The 25,292-nt window shown below is 46.7% G+C and overlaps 1 non-coding gene and 1 pseudogene across 1 annotated transcript; both read right to left on the reverse strand.

Annotated features, from left to right (window-relative positions):
* Positions 1-969: 969 nt before the first annotated feature.
* LOC115944416 (U6 spliceosomal RNA) lies at positions 970-1,075 on the reverse strand. The gene has a single exon (XR_004078971.1). It is a non-coding gene; the product is annotated as a U6 spliceosomal RNA (small nuclear RNA).
* A 6,399-nt stretch (positions 1,076-7,474) lies between these two features.
* Positions 7,475-7,960, reverse strand: LOC102733799 (large ribosomal subunit protein eL32 pseudogene; annotated as a pseudogene).
* Positions 7,961-25,292: the final 17,332 nt, after the last annotated feature.

The following is a 25,292-nucleotide window of genomic DNA, read 5'->3' on the forward strand; positions in this document are numbered from 1 at the left end:
AAACACAACATCATTCCATAGCACATAGTTGAGGTGGAGTGTGTGGAATGGGGCTAAAGTTACTTGAATTCTTTTCGAGGCTGACATGTATGCAAGCCTAAGCACAAAAAGCCCTCTCTCTGCATTCAATTTGTAGCAAAGTAAACAATTTGTAGCCAGTAAACAGGGTGTCCATTGTGTCGCTGCTCTGCAGACCCAACTTCAAGAAGGCCTTTTGTTTTAAAGGATATTTAAAAAGTCTTCATTAGCTATAAAAAGTTATTTAAAAACCCCTCGCCCAGACACCCAAATACCTCTCATAAAAAAAGATAAAAATAAAAAAACCCCACAACATTTATGAATAACCAGGAATGGTCATTTGTGGCCTGGACTTCTAGTCCAATCAAGTCGGCAGGGTTTATGGAGTGCTTTGGGGTTTGGGGTGCCCATCCCAAGTGATGGGCAGAGAGGGAGGAAGATGAGGGATATGAGCTCTTGCTGTGAGGGAAGAGGGAGAAGTATGATGACAGCGACAGGGTCTTCGGGGACAGTAGAACTCCTGACGCATATAATGTTGCTTGGGAATGATTTGGAGGAAAAGGCAAGGCCATGGCCTTGAACAGTTCCAGGGAACATCCTTAACCCTGGCAAAGCTGAGCCATTTGTCCAAGCCGCAGTGTGAGTAGAAACCCTGCAGGGGAGTGAAATCCACGTACCCCTGGGTCAGGGGCTCCCCCAGGGACACGGGAGCAGCCCCAGCCTTATCACCCCATCAGTAGGACCACCAAATGCTCCCATGGGTGACAGTCCCCCCTTCTGCTCTGTCCCCTGGGCCCAGCGGACGCCATGGCCCACCTTTCTGGAGTGTTCCACAGGAGTGCCGTAGCACCTCCTCTCGGCTCTCCCCATCTCCATAAACATGCCTCACTACTTCTCAGGGGCTCACAAGAAGCTCCCGCTGGCTGGCTGACCGTGAACTGGTCAAGATCGAAGGAATGTTCAAATGCCTGAAGTCCTGTCCCTCCTTGGGCAGGGGACCATGCTAATCTTCTCTGCATCGTTCCGATGTTAGTGTATGTGCTGCCAAACTGAACACAGCCACGCCCCTCCTTTTAGAGAGAAGACTGAGACCAAGAGAGAGGCCACATCTAAGGCCCCACAGGAAGTGAAGGGCAGAGCTGGGTGAGTGTCACTCCTCCCTCCTCCAAAGCCCCGTTGGCTTTGTCCCTGTGACCCCCACCCCCTCTGCTCTCAGTTAATTCCTCAGTTTGCACAGTGAGAATTGTGACCCTGTATCTGAAGTCATTTACTCCCATTACAATGTAAATATATTAATACTTATCCCGTGATTAGTGCAAGAGTAGTTGTATCCAGTCCTTTCTTAGGAGCAGATTTTGGCAGGTGAGAAGGTGAGACCCTAAGCTGTTCTTGGTGGTGGTGGTGGTGGGGGGTGATGGTGATGGAGGGCATGTGCTCACCTCCCCCCAAGGAAGATGGGCAAGAAGCAGGGGGAGGGCAGAGAGGGACCCAAGATGAGTTCGCACACTACACAATATTGCCTCCATCTGGCCTCACTTGGATGGTTGGAATGATTTTGATATTATCCAGAAGACTTAGGATGCTGACCAAAGACTTCTCCAGATGCTCAGAAGTTGTACTTCCAAGCATAATTCTTGGCTCTCCGAGAACCACAAGTAATTGATGACACCCCCCGCCTTTTCCACATCCTATTCTTTCCAGCTCCCGAACAGATAGATTTTCTTGTTTGTAGGCTCATTCATTCCAGGCTTTGCAGTAATCTCAGATTTGACAAATGCAAACGCAGTGTGGTCGCATTCATCGGTGGTCACCTGGTCCTCATTAGGGCCATCGGAGGAAGCCAGGGCCTGCTTTTGTGATTAGCGATCCCTCCTCCATGCGGGCCTGAACGCTCTCAGCAGCCTTTTGTTTTTTGCATGAAGGCCTTGGAGGACTCTGCCAGGCTCGGCTCAACATTTTCCACATGACTGATGGCATTCAAAGCTTTGCAATCCCAATAGGCAAATTTCTGGACTGGCTTTGTTTCTCGTTGGTTCAGGTGGAATAATAAGGCTCTTTCTGCCAGGAATGTCAGTGTGTGGTTGGGAAGTTGGCATTTTTCTCTAAGGAGGCAGGGAGGCCAATTGGTAAGGGCCTGGGTGCCAGGGTGCCTGGGTGCCAACAGTCAGAGAGGTTATTTCAGTATTTCTCATTCTTAGGGAGACAGAGATGGTGTGTCCTAGAGATCGGGTGGGCCAACAGAGGCAGTCTTCCTGGGGGGCTTGTGCTGTACTGAGCCAAGCTCTGGCGAGGCTCTGCCTCATGCACTCCCCTAAGGCCATGTGGGGGCTGGGTTTGGGGCAGGGTGGAGGGTGTTCTGGGATTCGTCTTCCATTTCTGCAGCTGTGAGAATGGCTTGGCCCCCGCAAAAGCCTTTTGTTCCATTTTTCTCGTGCTTCATTGGGACATTTCCGGTACCAAATATATTCAACTGGTCCTCAGCTTCAGGAGGTAATTGAATATCCAAATGCTAGTCCTTCCATTGTCTGATGACCAGAACCAGCTGAAACACCCAATTTTGCAAAAAAAAACAACAACACCAAAACCAAAAACAAAAAAACATTATGCTCCAGTCTTTCCCCCTAATTATCTCTTCCAATTACAATGTCTTCACATCCTTTTCTTGTTGAGGTGTGTGAGGCCCATGTGAATTCTGAGAATTCTTAGATTAAACTCCATTCTTTGTGCACCCAAATCACGTTCTCTTGGGCTGTTTTGTCCCACTGTACTTTGACATGGATTCCAAAGTCTGCATCTTACTGAAGACAGACTATTGTAATTATTATTTTGAAACAGACACATTTCTGAGCTTTTGGACCTGAGCCTGAAGATAAACATGGGTACTCAGGGGCCTTGAAACCCACACTCGCAGCTTGCTGATCCTTGCAGGCCTGTAAGATCAGTGCCAGACTAAACATAAAGCTGGCACTCCCTGCTTGGGCCAACACTTTGGGGCTTTTGTCAACTGGGCAGGAGTGCAAATCCTTGAAGATACTCTCTATGGAAAGCCTGTTTCTTTATGTCCTTTGGCTCGGACCTTGGCCAGGGTTGGCAACGTGGCCTTGAGCTGCCCTGGGATGTCTTGACATTTCCTCATTTGGGCCTCTGGGGTCTTTGCTCCAGCTAAGCTGCATATCTCAGGGAGAAGGAAAGAGGATGACCATGGTCTTGTTTTTAGGTCTCTGGGATTGAGAAGAAGCTTTGGGGTGAGGAAGAGTCCCAAACCCCCCAGGCCTTGGCCAGTTTCTGACTGGACAGGTGGAGAAGGAGTCAGAGAGGTGGGCTTTGGAATGGCAAGGAGGGGAGGGGCGATGGCAAACAAGCAGGGAGTGTGAGTTTATTCCCTAACTCTGCTAAAGATGCATCTGGGGTTACTTGGAGTCACTGAACACCTGGGAAGCTGTACTCCTTTACCTAGCCAGATACCCCCAGGTATGCAAATGTATTAGCTCTATAGCCACGTGTGGTGATTGGAAACCCTACTTTGTCCAATGTGGCGATGTTCCTGTCTCACTGGGTATCATTTGCAACCCTCTTGAGCTGCCCCTGGCAGATCCTGGCACTGCAGGTCCATCTCCTGCGTGGTGGTCCCCCACGGTTCTTCCTATAGAGGCCACCTCTACAGTCCTCCCTGCTGCTTCTCCTGCTGGCTTCCCTTAAGCTTTCTATATCTCCATCTCGCTCCCCTGACCAGAGAAGAAGGGAGGAACCCTCCTATTCAGAGAGTCTCCTCTTTTAATTCTCTTTGGTTCTTAACCTCAACAAGTCCCTTGTCCCCCCGGGTGACACTGCTTCAGGTGGCCTGCCTTTGGGGACTCTTTTCCATGGCCTTTGGAAAGCAAACCCAGGGCCTGAGTCAACTTTCAAATGTAGAATGTGTTCCTGAAATAAGGAAATCCCAACATACATTGTGACTGGGATGATGTGGAAGGTAGGTGCAGGGAGAAGGAAAAGGAGCTGGGACGGGTGGGGGAAGACCAAGTCACCCATCTTGTCTCAGAAGAACCCCAGCTGGGTCACAGCTAATGTTATCCCAAGGTTGTCATGGAAACCACAGGACGATAGTGTCTGGCCGCCTTCCTTTGGTGGGAGGGGGCGAAAGGGGTGTTCTAGGCAGGCTGATGGAAGAAATTGGCATGAACTTTTATATGTCACCACTTACCCTGATAATCAGCCAAGAGCAAAGGCCCAGAGGCCTCCCCCAATGAACAAATTCAGCTCACTCCCAACTTAGGCTCCTTGAGTGTAGGAACCATGCTTCTTCATCTTTGTATATGAATGTCAAACACAGTTCCAGCCTCAAAATAAAGGCACGAGAAGTGCTTGTGGGTCTGAAGGAGCTCAGGCTGGCCAGAAGCCAGATGTTGTGAGAGGCAGAGTCAGAAAAATAGGACAATTAGACATTGGGTCCAAAGTCATGCATGTCTTGAGACATTGGGTCAAGAGGGTCCATAGAAAAATGAGAATCATTAGAAACCCATTAAAATATTTTTCTTTGTCAATTTGAACATAACGAGTACTCATTTTTACTAGTGAAACAATGCAAAGATATAGAAAGAAAAAGTTGTATGTCCTTTCATATCTCTTCATCCTCTCTCATCTTGGTAAGCAATATTTTTTGGTCCTTGGAATTCCAAGATTTCACCAAGTTATATTTAGGTGTGTGTCTTTAAAAAAATAACCTTGTCTGGGACTTGGGTCTTTCAACCTACAGTGTTAAATCTCACATCAGACCATGGAAATTTCCTTCTGTTATTTGTTTAAATATTACTTCTCCTCCATCTGTTCTTCACTCTCTCTCTCTCCTTCTGGAACTTCTATTATTTGAACGTCATATCTCCTGTTTTGTCCTCTAAATCTCTTACTGTTTCCTCCTGTTTTCCAAATTTTTATGTTTTCATATTATGAGCTTTTCTTCTACTTGATCCCCTAGACCTTTAATTCACTGATAAGCAGTAATCATCCTTCTTTCAGTTTATTTCCCAACTTTTTAAAATAAAAACTAATTTTCTTTTAGTTTCTATAAGTCCTTTTCTTAGACTCTGTGTCCTCTTGAGCATTCTCATTACTTGTTTGTTCAAGCCCCTTTTGTCAGTCCTGCTCCAACAGAGGCCTCTTGGGCTGGAGGCTCCATCTTTCTCCTTCTCATCACAGAACGTTAAATGTTTCTGATTTTGTAGTCCACTGGCAGGCAGATCAGGATAAGCACATTTATCAAGCAGTGGCAGAAGAAGCAGGTAATGGAAGGTTCAGCAGTTTCTGCTTTTAGGAGTCAGCAGTAAACCAACTGGTCAACCACTGCTCTGAAGATCTGAGAAGGGCATCCTCTCTTTGAGCTCCTGGGATTAAGGTCTAGATCTTAAAGAAGATGAAGGGTTAGGAATTATGAGCACAGGTAGGAGAATTAGCTTCCAAGCGGAGGGGAATATTCCTTCTTCTGACCTACAAGACTGGCAGGGAAGGGAAATAAATATAGACCTTGTACCTTTGTCACTTTGTGGACAAAAATTAGGGGAGTTCATGGTCAATGATGGAGATGGGCTTGGGTGGCCATTTGAATGTTTCCTCTAATTCAAAAGTAAATAGTCACTGAGCTGTTGCCTTCAACCTCCCAAGGCTTTCATCTGTCACGGTCAACTCAAGCAGTTGGTGGCTTGAGCACCTCCTCTTTGTCTAACACTGTCAGGTGCTCTGAGGAGTGAAAGAGACTCAGAGGGCAGAGTTCCCACCCCAAGACACTCCCCTGTCCTTCAAGGAGCTGTTTGATTGCCACATCCTGAATTTTCCCTCTTAGGAGCCACCAGGATGATGTCACTCCATCTGTTCCCTCTTCGGGTCTCTGGGAAGATTCTGCAGCTTCCATGGTGGGGAGGAGGGGGCAGCTCATCCACACAAACACGGTGCTGCTGGCTAGTTTGGCAGGAAGCTTTCCTGAGCTGTCCTTGGTTTACCTGTCTATAGTGAAGGTGAGGCTCAAGAAGAGCCAAAGTTCTGGCTGGGATAAGGTGGGATCTCTGAGAGGAAGGCCCCCAGGGAAGTCACAGCCAGACCTCAAAGGGGAGACCAATAACCAGGAGCAGGTGGCCTCTGATGGAGCCGAGGAGACTGACCATATGGCCACAGCCTTTGGCCACCATTTCCAGTGTGTGAGGCTCAGCCAGCAGACAAGGGATATGGCCTAGGAATCGAGAGAAGGCAGAAATCACCACACCAAGAATGCTGAGATGTCCCCGTTGCCTTGAGGTTACAAAACCACCGCCACCCCATACTCTCAGAGGCCATGACAACCTTGGGGCCAGGGAAAAGAAATCTCGAGACTTAGAATTTGGGTTTTTCTTTTTTTCTTTTAGAAAGACTGAGCACAATTGGGAGGGCCTTTTAAATTTAGGATCTAGGTAATTAAGCAGATCAGAACAGTAAAGACCAGAAGGAAGACAAATAAGTTCTAGACAACATAAAGGAACTAGCTTTATTCCCTGCTTATCCAGGTTATACAGGGAGTTTGGACACCCCCCACACACACACATACACACACACATATACTTTCATGTCTTTTGATTCTTTTTTCTGACCCCATTGGTTAGAAGATGACCTAAAATTTATAGGAGAAACCACAAGAAGACAAACAACCCAATTAAAAAATGAGTAAAGGACTTGAATAGACATTTCTCCAAAGAAGATACACAAACAGCCAACAAGCACATGAAAAGATGCCCAGTGTCATTAATCATCAGAGAAATGCAAATTAAACCCACAATGATTTACCACTTCAAACCCACTAGGATGGCCAGATTTTTTAAAAAAATTTTTAAATTTAAATTAAATTAATTAACATATAGTGTATTATTAGTTTCAGAGATAGAGTTCAGTGATTTATCAGTCTTATATAATACCCAGTGCTCATTCCATCACGTGCCCTTCTTTTTTTTTTTTTTTTAAGATTTTTTATTTATTTATTTGAGAGAGAGAGAATGAGAGAGAGAGCACATGAGAGGGGGGAGGGTCAGAGGGAGAAGCAGACTCCCTGCCGAGCAGGGAGCCCGATGCGGGACTCGATCCAGGGACTCCGGGATCATGACCTGAGCCGAAGGCAGTCGCCTAACCAACTGAGCCACCCAGGCGCCCCATCACGTGCCCTTCTTAATGTCCATCACCCAGCTACCCCATCCCCCACCCCCTCTCCTCCAGCAACCCTCAGTTGGTTTCCTGAGATTAAGAGTCTCTTACGGTTTGTCTCCCTCTCTGGTTTCATCCCACTTCATTTTTCCCTCCCTTCCCCTGTGATCCTCTGCCTTGTTTCTCAAATTCCACATATCAGCCAGATCATATGATCCTTGTCTTTCTCTGATTGACTTATTTCGCTTAGCATAATGCCCTCTAGTTCCATCCATGTCGTTGCAAATGGCAAGATTTCATCTTTTTTTTTGTAGTTTTATGGTTTTATTAACACAAATATGACGTGCACAACAAGCTGTCTATTCATTTTCTTCACTGCACAGCCTGGCGTTGGGATTGGTGACTCTGATTGCCAGCTGGGCTGCTCTTTGCACAATAGCTTTGCAGTTCTTGGAGGAGACATTGTGAGCAATCTCTGCACAGTAAGATGTGTTACACATCAGCAGCACTTCAAGCTCCTTGACGTTGTGGACTAGGAACTTCCGGAAGCCACTGGGCAACATGTGCTTTGTTTTCTTGCTGCTCCCGTAACCAATGTTGAATCTTCTGTGCACCCTATTGTCAATGCCTCTGGGTTTCCACCAGTTGCGCTTAATTTTGACGTAGCGGTCTGACTGGTGCCGGATGAACTTCTTGGTTCTCTTTTTAATGATCTTGGGGTTCACCAGAGGTCTGAGGGCAGCCATGATGCCTAGTAACAGATGGCTGTCACCTCTGCAGGCAGCGCCGAGGAAGAGCAAGATTTCATTTTTTGATGGCTGCATAATGTTCCATTGTGTGTGTGTGTGTGTGTGTGTGTGTGTGTGTGTATACCACATCTTCTTTAGCCATTCATCTGTCAATGGACATCTGGGCTCTTTCCACAGTTTGGCTATTGTGGACATTGCTGCTGTAAACATTGGGGTGCAGGTGCCCCTTTGGATCACTACATTTGTATCTTTGGGGTAAATACCTCGTAATTGCTGAGTTGTAGGGTAGCTTTATGTTAAGCTTTTTGAGAAACCTCCATACTGTTTTCCAGAGTGGCTGCACCAGTTTGCATTCCCACCAACAGTGTAAGAGGGTTAGGATGGTCAGATTTAAAAAAAACGGGGAAACAGCAAGTATTGTTGAGGCTGTGGAAAAATTAGAACCCTCCTATGTTGCTGATGAGAATGTAAAATGGCAGAGCCACTCTGGAAAAGTGTTTGTGATTTCTCAATAAGTTAAACATAGAATGTCCATCTGACCCAACAGTTCCACTCCTAGGTGTATACCCCCCAAAACCGAGGACAGGTGTTCAAACACATACTTGTTCACAAGTATTCAGAGCACAATTTCACAATAGCCAAAAGTTGAGAGAACCCAACTGTTCATCAACAGATGAATAGATCAACAAAATAAGGTCTATCCATACTGTGGAGTATTATTTAGCCATAAAAAGGAATGAAGGACTGATATATGTTACAACATGGATGAACATTGAAAACATGATGCTAAGTGGAAGAAACCAGACACAAAAGACCACGTATTGCATGATTCTATTTATTTGAAATGTCGAGAATAGGCAAATCCATAGACACAGAAAGCAGATCAGTGCTTGCCACAGGCTGGTAGGGAGGGAGAAAAGCAGAGGGACTGCTTAGTGGGTACAGGGTTTCCATTTAGGGTTGTGGAAAGTTCTGGTATGAGATCATGGCTGCACATTGTAAAGATACTTAATGCCACTGAATTATACGCTTCAAAATAGTAAACTTTGTATTATGTGTATTTTACAACATTCAAAAATTCATAGGAGAGGTGCCATAGCTAGCTGGAATATCTACCCCATATTAAAGCTTGTACCCACTGAGTGCTTACTGTATGCTAGCATTTTGTATAGACGCTCTCCTTTGGGCCTCCTAGCAATCCTAGGAGGTGGTGTCATTATTCCTGTTTGCAGGGGAGGACATAGACCTACAGAGCTAATGTGACTGCCCAGATCCCAGGGAGTGTGACTCAGGAACCCAATCAGTGAGGTAAGAAAGAGCGAGGGGCTGCTTAAGTCCTCCCTCCTCCTTAGGACATTAGATAAGAGCTTGGGACACAGCAGCAACTTGTGATAGCAGAGGGACATCCTCCCCGTGTCCCTGGGCTGAGCAGCAGGAGGTCCTGTTCAGGCTTTGGTCTCTGATGAAAGGTAAAACAGGGATGGGAAAGGACATCTGGAAGGAGACACCTTCCCAAAGCCTGTTGGAAGGAAGCCCAAGGTCACAAGAACAATTGTCCATGAAGGAGTAGCTGGTATTACTTGGATTGTGAACAAAGTGCTTCCTCCATGGAGAATGTGGGTCCAACCCAAGGGATGCTGCTTCTTTAGTGTTTCCCAGCCCTGGAGGCCGGAGTCCTCCCTCCCTAGCACTACACATTAGTTCCTACAAAAAAGGGCCCAAGTAGGCCTGCTGAGAAAGAGTGGTGGGGTGACACGTGGCAGGGGGCCACCATGCATGGGCTGAAAGGACTGAAAGGACTTCCGGATGGCAGCCAGCTCTGTCCCTGCTATAACAGACTGGTGGCAAAAAGCTTCAAGTGTGGGTGTGATGAGCAGAAAGGATGCTCAGGCCAGGCCACCATGCCTGGGTCCCCAGTGAAATCCCATGCAGTGTTCCCCCTTCTGAGGATCATCATCAGAGCCGGCACTTTGGAGGGCAGTGAAAAGGATTCTCTGTTTGGCCAGTAACTGGCATCAAAGCCACAGTCCGTGGTAGGATATCCCTGGACTCCTGTCCTTGCAAAAAACTTTCTGATGAGATTCTAACTTTGGCCTCTTCTGAGTTACTAAAATAGAAGTGGCAAATACTTTTCCTCTCTCATGCCAACGCCTATTCATTGTAATGGTTTCCTGCGGCACAGGGTTGAGGATTCCGAGCTCCTGTCTCAGACTCGGTGGAAAAGATAACCACTCTTGATTAGTGAGGTGTGCAATGGGCAAATAGAGGTGCGCCACAGTGGAGGTGGCCGGCTCTTGTGGAATGGTGGCTCAGCTGTGGGTTTCGATAAGCATCCTTATCATCCTAGGTATTCACGGAAAGAAGTCCAAGGGCATTCTTGCCCTAGAAAATTTCTGGAGGTGATGATCACTCTCTTCCATCCTGGGGGAAATAAAAGCAATTCCCAGAAAGACTCCTTTCTTCTCCATTATTTTGTGCTCCTGAGAAGGGCAGCAGGTCAAGGGCTATTTCCTCCTCTCTCCCCAAGGAGCGAACTGGATTGCTGGCCAGAGGGGCCTCTTTCTCCAAGGCCGTTCTGGAACTCTTGTTGGCCCAGGGCAGCTGCAGCCACACACTTCGTCTCTCGTCATGGAAAGCTGAAGCTTCTCGGAGCCCAAGCTAAATACTGGCTGCGGCAGAACATCCAGTTTTCGTGAGCCCCCGGTGAATTGAAACCCAGAAGCCAGGAGCACACCTGCCAATTATTACAGTTAATTCTGTGCAGGCTTGACTCAGGAACCGAGACAGAGAGTTCTGTTTGCTGCGGGGGGGTGCGCAGGGCGGGCGGGAACGGCTGTGGCCATGGGCTGTGAATACCCCCTGTGTGTGCCCACACTGAGCCTGGCAGCCTCCGTGCCCTCCCTTGCACCGGGAGCCTGGCATCCAAGTGTGACTTCAGTGGGGCCTCCTTCTCCTTGACTCTGCATCTGTGATCAGAGATGTGGACGCTTCAGAACTTCTCTTTCTCCTGCTGCAGGCCTCAGCCACCCGCTTCCCCCTTCAGGACTCTGTGAAGAACCCTTTTGTTGATTTTTTCCAAAGAAAAAGAGTACAAGACACTCAGCTTGAAACTCTGGGGTTTTTCTGTTGCCTTTTCTCCTCGGGCGTGTTGCCTTATAAGATCCCATTGATTCGGGCAGAGGACAGTCACCCCTTTGTTCCCTGGAGGCTCCTTTTGTGGTGAGCCACCATCAAGCTCTAGCTTGCTCTTGCCTGCCTCAAGGTGACCTTGAATCTGACTGCTCCAGGCTGTCTCTCCTGAGTTTTTCCAGGCCTCCTTTGGTTGATTGATTAAATCATCCATTCATTAGTTAATTTGCTTCTATGAAGCCAGGTAACTGGGCTGGACATTGGGAAGACAGAGAAGAAGAAGAAGATGGGTTTCCCATTCTCCAGACTCAAGAAGGAAAATAGACAGTAAGCAAATAATTGCACAGTGATCGAGTACCAGCATAGTAATGCTAGGAGGGGATGAACAAGGAGCTGTGGCCGGAGTCCCAGGGATTAAACCCATCTCTGCCCCCAAGAGGGCGGTGGGCAGTACCTGGCGTGTGGTGCAAACATGTAAGAAGGGGGACTTAATCTAGACTGAGCAGAGGTGCTATCAAGACCGTTGTCCTCACCTTCCTTGGCATTTGAGGGGAGACCAGAACGGTGATCAGGATGAATCAGAGAGTGGATCTGGGGGGGCGGGACAGCACGTCTCAGGAGAAGAAAGAGTGTGTAAAGAGCCCCAAGGTACATGGCTCCTTCCCGAACCGAGAAGACCAAGGAGGCTGGAGCAGGAAGATCCAAGAGGAGCCCAGCACGGGCGGCCACACCCAGCCTGGAAGCCACATGAATGGGGGCCTCCTTCTTTGGGACTCAGGGAGTCCGTACGGTGATCAGCAGCGGAGCGACACCTCTGTTCCTGCTCTCTCTCAGCCCACGGCCCCTGGATGTTGTCTGCCCATGACTCAAAAAGACAAGCCACTGGCCAACTTGACTGGCCCTGCTGGACGCTATGCTGGGGCCAAGGCTGGTATAAAGATGATGAGACGCAGACCCTGACCCCAAGGAGCTCACCCAGGAGTGCAGTGGGTGGACCCAGTGACGGGTGACCTCAGTGCCCAGCGGAGGGAGCCGTGACCACTTCCCGCTGGGGAGAGGTTGGAGAATGTCTGGAGGGGAAACTTGCCCTGCTTCTAGAGGAACATGCTTTCCAGTCATGAAGTGGGGGTGCAGGGATGTGAAGGGCATGGTGAGTGGAGGGACTATTTCACTGAGCTGCACGTCTACCGACCCTAGAACACTCGAGCTTCTTTATTGACCCAGGCAGTGGAACCGCATGTTGGAACAAATCCTCTCCTGGTGGCGCAGGGGGGTGGGGGGTGAGGGGCTTCCTTCCAAACACTGTTCAGGGAGAGAATGCAGCGGGAGGGGACGGTGCTGGGCTGGTCCCTCTTGGATGGAAAGCTCCATCCTCTGTGACCGACAGCAACAAAGGGTGCTGGGTTGTGATTCCTCTGGCTCTCCCATGCACCTGCATGCGATGTCCCTACCCTGGGGGATTTCTCGGCCAGAAAACCAATCTAATCAACCTCACACCTGCCAGGGTCCCAGGGCTCCCGTGCTCTGTGCTCCCCTCTGGCCTGGGCTGCAGCAAACGTTGCCTCACTGTGGCCCAGCTCCTCGAGCCACCTTAATCACACGGTATAAGCATCTATTTTAGTTACATAAACAGAGTTGTCTACATTTGGATCCTGGGGCTGGCTGCAGGAATTTGTAAACAGCATGGTGTACGAGGCTTGCAGCAAGTTGCCAGGACGCGCTCCTTTCCCACTGCCTGTTGTCCAGTTTTCCCTTTTATAGAGAGTCTGGCTGGGAAAGAGAGACAGAACTTATTTGGGAATAGAGGACAATCTCTCCGGCAAATTCCTTTCTCCCACTCCTGGAACCACTACCTCCTCTTCTGAAATGTTGAGGTCTGGTGCAAAATGAAGACTGCTCTTGAGTTATGGGTTCCTCCTAAAGGCTAGCTTCTCATAAATCTAAATCTAAACCCCTTGGTTTACTTGGGGAGATTTTATTCCCAGAAGGGTAACCAGGAATTTGGAATTTGAGGCAGGTTCTAAAAACTACCAGACGCTGCTGTCCCTATCATAGCCGAGACCCTGAGCGATATCGTGATATCCCTCTTTGGCTCCAAGCAGGGGCTTGTAAGGTTCCAAAGCAATGACATTCTGGGAAGCACAGAGAAGCGGTAGCCCAGACGGGGAGAGAGGCTTTCATTTTTCCTTTTCGTTAATAACCATTAATAAGGCATCTGCAAGCCTTAGAAGGGATATGACACGAACCGTTGGCATCAAAACCCGGCCAAGGTGGAACGTCAAGACCCATTGGGAGAGATCCGGGATGGCAGAGGGAGTTGAGGTTTACCGAGTACACATTTGCAGAGCGAATGAATGAATAACGAGTAATGCGGTGGAGAAGGAAGCCTGCTACAAGGATTGAAGTCAAATCTTAATCTAAAATTCAATGCAAGTTCACTTCTGCTCAAACTTAACAGCTAGGATCGCAAACCGTCCCACTTTGCCTGGGATCAAGGGGATTCCCGTGGATGCAGACAGAAAATAATTCCCAGACAAACTAGTACAAGTTGGGCAGCTGGTTGAAACCTCAAAGCAAAGAGAATTAGGGTGAAGAATTCCTGAATAGGAAATATCTGAATGAGGGAAATAAGGGGGGCGCTGGGACCAGAGGCGTGTAAGAAACACTTGCCTTTCCCCGTTCATGTTTTCGTTCGGGAGAACAAAGAACCAGAGCATAATTCATCCACACAGGAAGAAACAGGGCAATTAGGAGATTATAAGGAGTTGGGCATCGCAAGCAAAACAAGAGGGCTTCAGTTCTTAAAATATCCCCCAAACAAGCTCAGTAGTAAACAAAACTGCAGATATGTCTGAGCTCCGTCTCCGCAGAGAACTGCGGAGAAATTCATGGCTTCCAAGCATTCAAAATGCAGGAAGGGTCTGGAACAGTTATGTTTCTCAAGAACATCCATATATGGGAAAGTCGAAGTTAGGATAACCAGCAATTTTAAACAGTTGATGTTCAGTGGAAAGGTTCTCTATTCCACCTAGATGTCGCATTTCCTGGCTTTTTGCTGTGAAAGTGTAACCCTTTTAGAAAGATGTGCAGATGTTAATATTTCCTATTTGATTTTTAAGAAGGCAAGGATGTCTGCTATTTAAAAAAAGAGTTTAATGTGCTAGAAATGCTATAGTTGGACTGGAAGCACGCGCGGTGATAGAACGAGCGGAGGGCTTCGGTGAAAAGTCTGGCTGGTCCTGGCGGAGGGAAGAGCTCAGCGTTGGCGCCACCTGGTGTCCGCTATGCGAGTTTCAGGTATAAAACCCAGGGAGAGGCACCCTGCACATTTATGCTCAGAATATGACGGGAAAGGCCACTTTGATTACCCCAAAGAGTATTTTATGCATGCTGTGTATAATAACGACCTATACCTTGGTCTTTTATTCTGAAACTTTTGAGTTTGATCATGACTTCCCCAGCCATTTTGCCTCATCTGTCAGATGGGACTCATTGCACCAGCCTTGCAGACTGGGGTGAAGACCAGAGGCCACGGGACATAAAGTGCCTTGCACATTGCCCGGCACACAGTAGGCTCTCCACAAATGGAAGTAGCTGGGCTAGAGGCAATGGATGTCGACATTACTGCTGGGCAGGAGGCCGGGTGAGCCTGGGAAAGTTGGCTGTGGGCTGTAACTTCAGATTGTATTCGAACGTTGGTGCTGTTAGTAATTTCCTGAGAGAAGACAATGCATTGAGAGCCGTGTGAGCATTGGAAAGTGCAGCCGGAGCCTGGTTTCTTCAATGGCAGCAAAGCACAAGGTCAAGTTTCCTGGGCAAGACCTCCCCCCAGGCTTGAACAAGGCTCTCAGGTCCTGCCCAACTTTGACAAGTTTCCAGAGATGGCATAAAGCGGAAGCAGCTGTGCCTGAGCCTGGGACACAGGGAAGGTGGTAAGAGTAACAGAAGACTTGGATGAAGGGACAAGGGATGGTCAGGTCCCTCCTCTGCATCTGGCTCCTTCCTATGCAGAACCAATGGACTGGACTGCACAACCTTGAAGGCCTCATATAGTTCTAATCTTCTAGAGTCCTAAGGGTTCATAACTCTCGGTACAAAACCCAGAGCTTTGCTGGTGAGGATATGGAGCAACTAGAATTTTCACTCATTGCTGGTCAGAATGTAAAATGGTGCAGCGTCTCTGGAAACTAATTTGGCAGTTTCTTACCAAACTAAACATGCATCTGTGATCTGATCCAGCAGGTGCACTCTTGAATGTTTACTTCAGAGAAATGAAAACTTACATTCACGCCCAAATCTGTATATAAATGCTCACAGCAGCTCTATTCACAATAGCAAAAAACTGAAAACAACTCAAATACCCTTCAGCAGGTGAGTGGTTCAACATCTGTTTACTGGAGTAATATTCAACAGCTAACCGTGGACGTACACAACTCACATGGTTCTCAAAGGCATCATGCTGAATGGGAAAAAAGCCAGTCTCAAAGGGTTATATAGTGTATAATCCTATTTCTCAAACATTCTAGAAGTGGCAGATTTATAGAGAGGGCAACCAGGGAATAGGGATAGGAGAAAGAGGTGCAAGTGGAAAAGGGGGGCATGTAAAGGTTAGTTCCTTGATGGTGATGGGCAGTTCTTACCGTGGTTGTGGTGCTGGTTCCACGAATCTATACATCAGATGAAGTTGCATCAAACTACACACACACACACACACACACAGATGAGTGCAGGTAAAAATGGTGAAATCTGACTTTGGTCTGTGGGCTAGTTAACAGCACTGTATCAATATCAGTTTCCCGTTTTTGTTTTTGTTTTTAAGATTTATTTATTCATTGCTGGGGGTAGGTAGAGGGAGAGGTAGAGAGAGTCTTACGCAGATTCTGCTGAGCGCAGCGTCCCTCGCGGGGCTCGATCTCACAACCCTGAGATCATAACCTGAGCAGAATCCAAGAGTCAGATGCTTAAACTCCTGAGCCACCCAGGCGCCCCCAGTTTCCTGGTTTTGATATTATATTCTAGTTATGTATAATGTCACCATTGGGGGAAGCTGGGTGCAGGGCAGGTGGAACTGAGCATTTTTGCGATTTCCTCTGAGTCTGATTTCAAAATAAAAATAATAAACAAGAAATAGAATGGTTGTATTCATCACTCTCTAAAATAAAAATTAAAAAAGAAATCAACCCAAAGCCTTGCTAAGGGCTGTCGGCAATGAGGGCCGGCAGGGAAGAGGGCTCTCCCACCCAGAGCAGTCCGAGGCCATTTTTATCAGCTACGCACAACCGAACACCTCTGGACTCAGTAACTTTATGAGTCAAGCATGCTTGACAGCGCTGTGGGGACACAGTGTGGTTGTTTTGAACACTGCAGCCTCTGGTGTAGACTCTGTTTCTCCAGCCCTAGCAGAGGGGAACCTATTCTAAACACCCTGCCTATCAAGCTTGAAGGACCATACAATAGAAAGTGGTCATCAGGAATTCTCCAGAACTGGACAGCAGGTGCCCCTGGGCCATCCCTTTTCTGGATACTCGGTAAAGCTGTGCTTTCTCCTTGAGATTGCTAACGAGAAGTGAATTCTTTCATTTTTAATTCTATTTTACTGTAGTAAGAATATTTTGCACGCGCTCTACCCTCTTAACGATCTTTATGTGCACGATACCGCATTGCTGACTCCAGGGACCATGTTAGATAGCAGATCTCTGGAACTTTCTCACCTTGCTTGACTGAAACTTTGTGCCTGTTGCATAGTCACTCCCCATCTCTACCTCCCTCCAATCCCTGGCAACCACCATTCTACTCTCTGATTCTCTGAATCGACTATTTTAGACATTTCAGAGCAGTGCAAACAGACAGTGTTTTTCTGTGACCTGCTGATTTCACTCAGCATGATGTCCTCCAGGTGTCTCCGTATTGTCACATAGAGGTTTCCTCTTTTTAAAGGCTGACTAATATTCCATCATATGTGTACACCACATGTTCTTCACCCATTTATCTGTTGACGGACTTGTAGGGTTTTTTTCCACATCTTGGCTGTTGTGAATAGTGCTGCAATGAACAGATATCCCTTCGAGAACCCTGATTTCAATTCTTTGGGATAAATTCCCAGACCCGGGATTGCTGGATCATACAGTAGTTCGTTTTAATTTTTTGGAGGAACCCCCGCACTGTTTTGTGTAGCAACTTTACCAGTTTGAATTCCCACCAACAGTGTACGAAGCTTCCAGTTTCTCCACATCCTTACCAACATCTGTCTTTTTGCTTTTTTATAGGGGCCATCCTGACGGGTCTGAGTTGAAGCAAATTCCTCAAGCTACCAGCAGAGGAACCCAGCAGAGGCCTGGAGATGGTTTTCTCCAAGACCACGCAAGGAGTCATGGGTTTGTTCTAAATTTCCAAGGAAACAGAGTTCTTAGAAAAGATTTCTTAAGGGAGCAGATGCTTGGGTTTAACAGATGTCCCCCACTGGGGCCAACCCTGAGTGTGCCAGGAGGGCAGGAGGGCTGGGAGTCCATGGCAATGGGGTGGGTGGGAAGTGCCTGGGGGGCTCTCTTCTTGCCCTGGAGACTCTCCAGCCTGGACTTCTGTCTTTGAATTAAACACAGAAGCTCCAGAGAAAACCCACTCAACACAGTGCCCGAATGAAGGGCTTGGGAATGAGGGGAGATATTGCCAATGATGCGTCTGGAAAGAACCTCCTGGAAAGAGTTTCATTGGATGCACTAACAGGACCTGGGCTCTAAGCAAAAGTAGGCCTGATTCTTAGCAAAATCCCCACACGTTTGGGGAGTGGAATCCTTGATAAAGCCATATTTGTTGGAAATGGTTAAGCTTCTTTTAGACATAAAGAAGACAGAACATTCTAGGGACTCCTTAGTCAAGTGGTGTCATTGCCCCAAACCACTGTCAGCTCTTGTAATATTCTGAAGCTGGGGACAGAGAAATTAGAAGCTGTTGTGCAGCTGCATATGAAAGTACCAGTGGTTTCTCAGCTCACTCAGCTCCAGCTTTTCACAAAACTGATATGCTCGTGCTAAAAACATCAAAGCAAACGCCCTGTTTTAGGAGTCCCATTTGGAAACTTCAAGTATTGTTAATGCTCTCAAAAATGATGCAAAGTTTCGATTCCAAGTATCTTTTTGATTGGGAGAATAATCTCAGCACCTTGTAAATAGATGGGGTGGTTGGTTTCCTCAGCACCGGGATCTGGAATTGCAGTCCTTTCCGAGAGTTTAGGAAGCATTGAGAGCTTTTGTTCAACCAGACTCGGGAAAAGCAATACAGACAAAGTTCTTGCTGTCACGGACTCAAGGTCTAGTTTGAGGCAGGAAAAGGAAATAGCAAGTAATAAAATCGGGTAAGTTCAGAATTCCAAGATGCCACACTCACAGGGTGTGGGCTGTGCACAGACTCCATTCCCACTCTCAGTGAGGGCGTCCTCCCATTATGCAGTGCCCGACCTACACCACAGTATGTGGCAGCCCCGCACAACTCAGACCATAAAAAATGCTACAAGGAAAATAAAGTAAGGTGACTGGTGACAGATCGGGACAGCAGAAAAACACCTGTCTGAGAAGATGTCATTTGAAGTGGAGAAGAAGAGAGCCGTGCTAAGATCTGGGGGAAGAGCATTCCAGGCAGAGGGAGCAGCCGATGCAAAGATGCTGTGGTCAGCTGTATAATGGCCCCTCGAAGATGTCCACACCCCAACCCCTGGAACCTGTGAATATATTTCCCTTATGTGGTAAAAGGGACATCGAGGGACATTGCAGTTGTGATTGAATAATAGTCTGGAGATGAGAAAGATTACCCTGGATTGTCTCAGGCCCAATACAGTCACCAAGGTCCTCAGAAGAGGAAGGCAGTAGGGTCAGTTAGAGGTCAGAAGATGTGACGGTGGAAGCAGAGGTTGGCGTGATATGAGGAAGGGCCACCACCCCTTCCAAGGAATTGGGGCAGCCTCCAGAGCAGGCTCTCCCTCCAGAGCCTCCAGAAGGAACCACCCTACCCACACTTTGGACTTCTGACCACCAGAACTTCAAGATAATAAATTTGTGTTGCTTTGGGTCACTAAGTTTATGGTATTTTGTTACAGCAACAATAGAAAATTAATACAGACCCTATGGCAGAAATGAGAAGAGCAGGGAGGCAGGATCAGGCTACAAGAGGAAGAAGAGGTCAGAGAGGGGACAAGGGGCTAGGTGCTCTATGGCACCAGGCATTCTGGACTTTATTCTGAAGATGCTGGGAAACCAGTGGAGAGATTCATACAGGGACTAGCATGTTCTGATTTATGCAGTCCCTCTTAGAAGTGGATGAATGGGGACAAAGAGCGGAAAGCTGAAGACAGTAAGTCATGACACAGTTCAGCCATGAGCCGAGGGTGGTTTGAAGAAAGTAGACTGACTTGGGATGTGTTTTGAGATGTCAAATTAAAACACAAGACCACCAGAGCAGTAACAAACAAAGCTGAATTTCTTGCTTTCCAGGCAAAGGAGACAAGGTCAAAGAGTCTGTGCAGAAATGGGAAGAAGTAGGCTCAGGGTAACAGGGAGAAAGTACAACAAAAAAGGGCAAGATTCTGAGAACAGGTATCTGGCTGGCTCATGAAATGGACTGTAGTTCTTCTTTGCATTTGGCTGTCACACTAGTTCACACAAAAGCTCCCAGCATGTTTTTCAAAGAAGTTGGGGTGGGTTGCCAAGGTTCTGGTGGGTTCAGTGTCACCCAGTAGGCAAATTCATACAGCCATGCTCAAGGCTTGGCTTGAGAGAGTTTTCTTTGATGGGAGGCAGTCAACAGTACTTGCTAATGGATTGGATGTGGGAGCATTGGTTTGCAACCCTCCCAGCAGCTTCCCTGTATGACCTGAAACTAGCCCCTGTACTCAGAGGGCAGGGAGAGCTTGAAGAGAGAAGTGGCCACTCGAGCTGGTAGGTGGCAGGTTTAAAGTTCCAAGGGGAACAAACATATGAGCCTCACCTTGGGCAGCATCAAGACAAATGGATCCCCACACCTGCTTGCAAACTCTTAAAAGTTTATAAAGAGGCCTTAACTGGGTCTAGACACATACACTGTGCAGGTGTTCTCAATACCACATCATTATCTCAAGGCCATGTTCTTGGAGCAGCCTCTGGGAGAAGGAAAGGTGAGCAGAACCCACATTCCAAGGACAGGGTGGGGTTTGAGGAGCCTCCAGGAGCCCCTGCTCAGCTCGCAGGTCATTGGGTGGTCACATCTTTTTGATGACATTCCCCAACAGGGAGGTCAGGAAAAGAAAGGAATCAACACTAATTTTTAGGGTTTTGGCTTAAGAAACTGGGAGGATGGTGGGGCCACTTTGCTGTGATGGGGCAGAGGGAGGAGCTGATTTGGTGGGAGAATTAAAAGTTCTGTTTGGACCTTGAAGTTGAGATACCCATTAGACATCCACGTGGAAATGTCAAGCAAGCATTTGGACATTTGAGTCTGAAGTTCAGAAGAGAGAACTGGGCTGGGGATATAAATTTACAAGTCAACTACATAAACATGGAATTTTAAGAAATCAACTTTATTGGGCGCCTGGGTGGCTCAGTCAGTTAAGCGTCTGCCTTCAGCCCAGGTCATGATCCCAGGGTCCTGTGATGGAGCCCCACATCGGGCTCTCTGCTCAGGGGGAGTCTGCTTCTCTCTCTGCCCCTCCCCCTGCTTATGCTCTCTCTTTCTCAAATAAATAAAATCTTAAAAAAAAAAAAAGAAGCCAACTTTATTGTGGTAGACTTTACATAAAATTACATGTATCCATTTTAAGGGTACAGTTCAGTGAATCTTGACAAATGTGTACACCCAGGAACTACCACCACAATCAAGATCTAGAACAATTCAGTCACCCCATAAAACTCAATCTTTTGCAGTCAGTCTTCCCCTTATCTGGCCCCAGGAAACAACTGACCTTCTTTCCATCACTATAGATTACTTTTGCCTTTTCTGGAATTTCTAGAAACAGAATCATACAGTATAGCTTTTTTTGTGTGTATCCGATTTCTTTTGTTCAGGTAATGTCTTTGAGATGTATCCACGTTGTGGCATGTATCATTAGTTTGTTCCTTTTTATTTTTGAGCAATATTCTATTGTATAGATATACTACAATTTGTTTACCTATTTATCTATTGGGGGATATTTGGGTTATTCCCAATTTTTAGCTATTATGAATAAAGCTGCTAGGAACATTCACGTGTGAGTCTTTGTGTGGACACAATTTTTTTCACTTATTTTGGGTAAATATCTAGGAGTGGGATTGTTAAGGTCCCATGGTAACTTTCTAAGAAAGTGTCAAGCTGTTTTCAAGTGGTGGTACCATTTTATGTTCCAACCGGCAATGTAAGAAAGTTCCAGTTACTCCACACTCTCATCAACACTTGGTGTTGTTGGTTCTTTAAAAAGGATTTTAACCATTCCAGTAGGTGCGTAGTGGTATCTCATGGTGGTTGTAAGTCCATTTCCCTAATGAGTAATGATGTTGAGCCATTGAGGGGTATAGCTTTGTGAAAATGAAAAAAAACCCAACAAAATCATAATTTACTCCTTGAAAACCAAAATTTGTATAGGAGAGAGGTAACTGGGTCATCAAAGAACAATATTTCCATTACCATAGAAATGTAAAGTCTGAATTTGGATTTAACTGTGAATTGTGATCTACTGGGAGGGTGTGGAGAGGAAAGAGGATGTGGACATAGAGTTACCTACTGTAGCAGGAGGTCAGTAGGTAGAGCCTATACGGGATGTCTCCTACCAGGATTGCCTTGAGCAGGGAGGCACTGACTGATTTGAAATTCTCCAAAGACAATTACCCAACTTCTTGCCTTCCCCATTACTTGCCACTAGCAGTTGCTAGCCTTTTAGTTTGTGTCATAGTGGTACCCTAAAAACAGTACTAGTAGCTTGAAAGGCGGGCTCAATTCTAAACAGTCTTCCATTGTTCTTATCTTTCGAAGGAATTTGGGGTTTGTTTAGTGCTGGATGTGGAACTGAGTAACATCCAGTTTTAAATCAAAAAGCAGACTCAACTCCCTGGGCTTTAAAAACATATGCCATACGTAGGCAGAGGAACTCTGTAAAGGTGTAGGTTGCAATTTGATTTTCAAAGAGAACATTTGGTTTTATGAACCTCGCTTTCTCGCAGATACCATTTTACTCTCCTGTTGGGGACAATGCAGGGTGAATCTACTGAGAGCCTTTTGCAGAGGCCAGGGGGGCTGAAGCCTGTCAGGGGGAGACATGAAATAGCTCTATCCTTCTCCCATTTTCTTCTCCAGCCCACAGCTGATGTTTGGGTCGTATTTATACTCTGCTTCTTCATCCACTCTGTCAGATCCTCATCTCGTTCCAGTTGTGTGAATTGAGTATCAGGGCATGAGTAGGAGCTATCTAAAAACAAACCACTAAGGAGCTACTCTTCACACAGTGCTAGAATGTTCTTTTCCTTGGTGAGTCTGGTCAAGCTCTGCTTCTCACTGCCATGTCCTCTTGCGTCCTTCTCTTAAAAATAATAGCAAAAGCTAATACTTATAAAACACTTTCTATCTTACTATGTGTCAGGTTCTGTACTAAGTGCTTTCCATTCATTATCTCATTTAACTTTGGTGACAACCCAATGAGGTAGGGGCTCTTAATCTTCCCATTTTCCAGATGAAGAATCCAGAGATCAGGAACGTAAGTAATTTGCTCACCTGGTTTGTCAGTCTCCGAAGCCAAAGTCTCAGCCTCTATGATGTATTGCCTTCCAGTTTGACCTCAAATTGCTGAAGTGTAGACTTGCATGCTGTTTTGATTCTCCTCACCTTTCCACTGGGAGAATGCAAGACACCAAATTAAATGGGTCAAGGCTGTTTCAGGAGTGAGGGAGACGTTGGTCTCTGTTCCTTGTTTCCACCAGCAGGTGGCAGAGTTGCCCCAGTGGAATGTCCCTGGGAGCCATTTGAAAGGCTTCCGTTCCTATGGAGACACTTTTAGCCCAATTGGACCATCAAACCATTTTTTTTTTGTCTGGTTGAGGTTACCGAATAGTGTTCAGTGAAGACAATCTATGAGGACAAATGGTGTCATGAGAAGCTGGCGTGGAATTACAGAGATCCTTGTATTTCTTTAGACACGCCCACTACGTTAACTACTACGAGGAGTTGTAGATAATTTGATATCCTAACCATCTTCCTCTTGCCACCCAATGCACCTCAAGCCACATTGCCCAGAGCACCCTTTGATGAGAAAATTCAATTGTAAAATAAAGGTCATCTTACTTTGCACAGCTATATGAGAGTGATGGGCAGCCCTATGACCTCCAAGTGATTTTGGTGGTGTGTCACTCCTGTGGCCACCCTTCAGGGTTAGATGCAAATCCTGGCTCTACCTCTATGTCAGCCTGACTTCTGGACCTCTCTGTGCCTGGATTCCTTAGCTGTAAAGCTCAGAGTCCCTTCACTTTGGGTTGTGGCAACGACTGCATGAGACTAACACAATAAAAGCATTTGAGAAGGACGTGGTACCTGACCTGACACTCAGTAGGTGTTAGCTCTGTCCAATTCTAAGGACTCCCACCATGATAGAAAAGGATCTTTTGGTAAGCAGAGAGTGTTTAGCTCTTTCGGGGTCTCTACGTAATTCCCTGGACTTGCCTCCGTGTCCTCTGTATAGTACCTTTATTGTGACTGGTTTCTACTGTACAAGATAACAATGTTGTTCTAAGGCCACTTGAAAATTGTCTCAAAGAGGGGTGTTTAAACAAAATTAGGTTTATGAGGAGGTGGTTAGAATAGGGGCACTTGCCTGGAGGCATACTGGCCTTCCCCTCAACCCGCACCCACCCAGAGATGGCCATGTTCATCTCATCTCCCTGGGATGCTTGCCCTCAGCACAAGTCCTGCAGGGAACGGTGCTGTCCACTGAGCCTTTTCCTGAGGAGGGGGGCTCACTGTGGCCAGGCAGTGTCCTGGCTGGGGCTGGCATCACTTTGCCTCTACCCAATGCCAGCCTCCAAGCAGGAACACTCCATCAGGCACCAAGGTTAATTCCCAACCGCCGGCTGGTATTTAATTTTCCATGTAAGATTAGATTAAACATTTGGGTTCATAAAAGGCTATTGCAGACGGTGGCTAACAAAGGCTTGGCTGGCTGCAAGCTGAGGGGGACCCGGCAGGCTGAGATTTATGCATTGTCCCGGAGAGCTTGCTAACACCAACCAGGAGGTTTAGAGCAGCTTGGCTTTGTAGCAGGGGATTTCATACTGCTCACGCACTGCCTAGGTAAGCTTTGATTGCAAATTCTTTATTTTTTGAGAAATTAAGTAACAAAGCTATCGATTTCCGTTTTCCAGACATTCATAAAAGGAGTGATTTTCCTGGTATAAGTTGGCCTTTCCTTCTTCCTTTCTTTCCTCTCACTCTCTCTCTGTTCTCCTTCTCCTTCCTCTCCATCTTCTTCCCCTTCCTCTTTTTTTTCTCCTTGTCTCCCTCATTCTTATTCTAATTCTTAGTATTGTTTTCCTTCCTCATTTCTTTATACTCTGATGAAAATTTTGAAAGTATTTTTTTTTAAAGATTTTATTTATTCATATGAGAGAGAGAGACAAAGCGAGACAGAGCACAAGCAGGGGGAGAGGGAGAAGCAGACTTCCTGTTGAGCTGGGAGCCCAACATGGGTTGTGGGGCTCGATCCCAGGACCTGGAGATCATGACCTGAGCCCGAGGCAGAGGCTTAACCAACTGAGCCACCCAGGCACCCCTTGAAAGTGTTTTTATGGAATGTTCATGGTAAATGCAGATAATCATATCCTCTTCTATTCTAGATATAAAAATGGAAAGACTTCGGGGTGCCTGGGTAGCTCAGTCGGTTAAGGGTCTGACTCTTGATTTTGGTTCAGGTCATATCTTAGGGTCATAGGATTGAGCCCCGTCTCTGGCTCATGCTGAATGTGGAACCTGCTTAAGATTCTCTCTCCCTCTCCCCCTCCCCGCCACTGTGCACTCTCACTCTCTCTAAAACTCTGAAACAACAACAACAGCAGCAACAACAGAAGACTTCACCGCCTTGTTAGACCCAGGTGATGCTAATGATCCACCATCTTTCCTTCTTTTCTTTTGAAGATTTATTTATTTGAGAGAGAAAGAGTGGAGGAAGGGGCAGAGAGAGAGAGGGAGAGAGAGTCTTAAGCAGACTCCCTGCTGAACAGGGCTCGATCTCACAACCCTGAGATCACGACCTGAGCTGAAACC

The sequence above is a fragment of the Leptonychotes weddellii genome, chromosome 1, assembly GCF_054177405.1.
Source record: "Leptonychotes weddellii isolate Sample4059 chromosome 1, ASM5417740v2, whole genome shotgun sequence".
NCBI classification, from domain to species: Eukaryota; Metazoa; Chordata; class Mammalia; order Carnivora; family Phocidae; genus Leptonychotes; species Leptonychotes weddellii.